General features: G+C 35.8%; 1 pseudogene; it reads right to left on the bottom strand.

Annotated features, from left to right (window-relative positions):
- Positions 1-1,625: 1,625 nt before the first annotated feature.
- Positions 1,626-3,309, bottom strand: LOC133285566 (hypersensitive-induced response protein 1-like; annotated as a pseudogene).
- Between the last annotated feature and the right edge of the window lie 688 nt (positions 3,310-3,997).

The raw sequence follows: 3,997 nt of genomic DNA, 5'->3' as shown, positions 1-3,997 counted from the left end.
GTGAAGATTGAGATCCCGGAATTCGAAGGCACTACTTATCCAGATGAGTTTATCGACGGGTCACACACCGTCGAAAAGGTCTTTGACATCATAGACTTGATAGAAGACCAGAAGGTCCCAATCTATGATGAATATGATGAAGAGCAAGATGATGAGAATCCTGTTATGGATGCTTCAATTTATGACAAGTTCCCTATCTATGATAAGTATGATTGGGAGCAAGACGACGAGAATCCAGAGGTGAAAGAAATCTCTTGTAGTGATTCCGATGGGAAGTCAGTTATTAGAAATTCTAATATCTCTGACAAAGATGAAGTTCTACCCAAAGATATCATGCAGAATGATCCTTCATCCAAGAAGTCTTTAGTTTGCAAGAAGTATTATGAATTTGGGGACAACGAGCATAACAACCTTATGCTCCATGGAGATAAAGATTTAGCATTTGGTAAAAGTTTAATTGGAGATCGTCAAGGGCAATGGGACTTGCTGGTACATCAGACAAAGTTTTCCTATGACGGATCACAGATGCGATCATTGATCCAAACTACAAATGAATATACCAAGCATGTCAAAAAATTGCATTTCCAAGTCCTAATCTTAATTAGGAAATTTGCTGATATTGTACCAGAAGAGTTGCCGCCTGGATTACCACCTGAAGACGTTGTAGATTCGAGGGCGAATCTTTTCCTAGTGGGAGAGGATGATGCACTTAAGTCACCATAAATTATTATAATTGCAGAGGTTTCAGTTTTAAAGCTTTTTATGGATTTTAATAATTGCAGACGTTTCAGTTTGCATGACTTTATGTTTTGTTTATGGTTATTTCCGTTTTGTATTAGTTTTTAAGATCATTGATGGTCCTTTGTTATCAGTTACTTTTTGTATTGCCTTTAAAAGGCCGGTTAGGAGGATATAAGGGACGACTTTTGATTGTTAAAAGAATAATAGTATAGCAGAAAACTTCTCCATTTTTCTGAAAGCCTATTTTCTCTATAATTTTGCATCAGGCAACATCCTGGCTACGGGACAATGTACTCTCAAATTTTCGTAGGGCAAACTCCTTACCTGCTTTGAATGGACTATCTACATAGCTTATCACTAATTCTGATAGTAGATAAAGGCAAGGATAATCATACATAACATAAAATCAAACACAAAGCACAAAACCCGAGTAAAGCAACTTCGCCCACTATGATTATGATTACTATTTAAAAGAAAAAGAAATAGCTTTATTTGCTTTGAACGTACTATTCACAACTCCTAAAGATTGAGCTGGATTGCAAGACAGTGGATATAGGAGGGCAACAACATATAAACAAACCAAACGAGTTATGATCGAGAAGATATATATATATATATATATATATATATATATATATATATATATATACACACGGAAATAGTTTTCTCCAACTGTAGGAGATAATTATCTCATGTTAGTGAGATATAAAAAGACGTGCTTGCAATTTCTTTTCTTTTTTATTTTTCTTTAACTTGTGGGCTCCACATTTCTTGTTAGTGTAGGAAAAAAACTTCTCTCATGTAAATGAGAGAAGTATTACCCATATATATATATATATATAGTTGAGAAGCTAAACTCCTCCTGGTATATATTATGTCAGTCTTCAAGGTTGAATCGCATTTCCTTGGAGAAGACCATCTCTAATTTGTGAAGCAACATCTCTAACAGCACCAGGTCCGTGTGGAATGAAAACAGCATTGGACCTTGAGGATGCACCAATCTCCTTCATCGTGTCAAAATATTGGGTCACCAAAACCATGTCCATGATATCTTTTGATGTTGTCCCAGGAACATTCTCAGAGAAAGCTAGCACACTGTCCCTCAGCCCATCTACATAGCTTGGCGCTGACGAGCTATTCCAAGCCCTGATAGATACTTTGACTCTGCATCCCCTTCTGCCCGCTTAATCTGCAATATCTTCTCTGCTTCAGCTTTCTCATTTGCAGCCACCCTCAATCTCGCAGCTATATGTAAAGGTTTAAACAAAAGGTAAAGAGTATACAGGAAAAAGAAAGAGAAAGAATGCATTAAATAAATTTATGCTCAAACAAGATAAATCTTTAGCTAAAATCGTTTGTCAAATACAAGAAAGGTTGTGTATTTGAGATGGCATCAATAAAGATACACTTTTTCAGTCAACTTTGAAATGTTGTTCAAGATAATTATGCTAATGACATTGGGAATTTGGAAAGTGTTTCTATAATGAAAAATTATTCACTACTCAGACTTTTTAGCTCCATGAAAGTCAAACATTTTGTCTAATTGGCAAATTAAAACCTCTCAGCAAGAAAATCCCCAGACAGAACACTAAATTAACATTTATTTCGTTTGCTTGCTTGAAAAAGAAACAAGAGTAACTCAAGCTGAAACAAGCATATGCACATCTAGAAAACATACCAGCATTTATCTCATTCATGGCTCTCTTCACATGCTCATCTGGCTCAATATCCACAATAAGAGTCTGAACTATCTCATACCCATATGCTGACATAGCTTAGGAAGTAAAAGCAAACAAATTATGGATTTCCTACCCCAATCTTAGTTTGCAACACACACACACACCAAAAAAAAGGAATACCTTTTCAAGTTCTTCCTCGACTGCTTTTGCAATTTCATTCTTCTATTCAAAAGCAGAATCTAGTTCCATCTTTAGAACACTTGCCCTGATAACTGAAACAGCACTAGGAACAAATCAGTTTCAATCTGAAGATCTGAATACATAGACCAAATTTCTTTTAAGTAGATTCACAAATACCCACCATAAAAAACATAGGCTTGTATCTGTGCTCTGGTATTGCTAAGTTTGTAGTAAGCATCCAGTGCCTTTTCTACCAGTGCTCGATATTGGATAGAAGCAACCACAATGACAAAAACATTGTCCTGATGTGATGTAATGCAACACGGTCAGTCAGATAATACATACATGTGCTATTTCTTGTTGACAAAATGAGTGGATAATGTATATAGGTGATAAATAAATAAAAAAATTGTTAGACTTATCTTAGTGATTACAAAGAAACAATTTTGATAAATAAAAATGAAGGTTGAGAAAGAAACGCTTGACAGCCATCTTAAGGAGAAGTCATAGTGCAACATACCTCTGTCTTTGTTTCGCAACGAACATCTAGCTGCTTCACACGCAACGAAAGTGCACCAGCCACCCGGTTGCCAAAACACCATGGCACACAGTGGCAACCAGGTTCAAGCACATCATCGTACTTCCCAAGAACTTCTTTGATAGCTACACTTGACTGGTCTACTTGAACACAACCCAACACTTGTCCCATATTCACCAAACCCCAAACTGAATCAGCTAAAACAAAACCAACAGAACACATCAATTGGCTTCTGTTCAATATTCAAAAGAATCAAAACGAAAATGCTAATTGTCATTAATTCAAAAACAAAAACATTTAAGACTTATTTTGGGTGAGATTTTCAGATTCAATTAATAGAACATGATTTGAGGTTTGAGAGTCACATAAGAATGAGATGACAAACAGTAGTTGTATAAAACAGTTAAACTGAAGTACTTGTAACACAGAATTGGTTAAAAGTACATCAGTTAATATGGGCTTGGGTTTAAAAGCCAGCAGGACCAAAAAGTCCACATATATCAAGCCCATGAAGGCCAAAAGCCCACAAATTATGGATGTCCTACGCCAATCTTAGTTTGCAACACACACACAAAAAAAAAAAAAAAAGAATACCTTTTCAAGTTCTTCCTCGACTACTTTTGCAATTTCATTCTTCTGTTCAAAAGCAGAATCTAGTTCCATCTTTGGAACACTTGCCCTGATAACTGAAACAGCACTAGGAACAAATCAGTTTCAATCTGAACACATTTCTTACTACTATTTCACAATCAACCAAACATTAACTCAGAAACTTACACAAATATTCCCATGACAAATTTTGGTAAACCAAACATCAACTCAGAAACTTACCCAGATATTCGTAGGACAAATTTTGGTC

Source organism: Gastrolobium bilobum, unplaced genomic scaffold, assembly GCF_033153095.1.
Source record: "Gastrolobium bilobum isolate Gb01-03AN ecotype WA unplaced genomic scaffold, APGP_CSIRO_Gbil_v1 utg12463, whole genome shotgun sequence".
NCBI classification, from domain to species: Eukaryota; Viridiplantae; Streptophyta; class Magnoliopsida; order Fabales; family Fabaceae; genus Gastrolobium; species Gastrolobium bilobum.
Note: the sequence above shows the minus strand (reverse complement) of the source record. Positions and strands in the feature narration are given on the sequence as shown.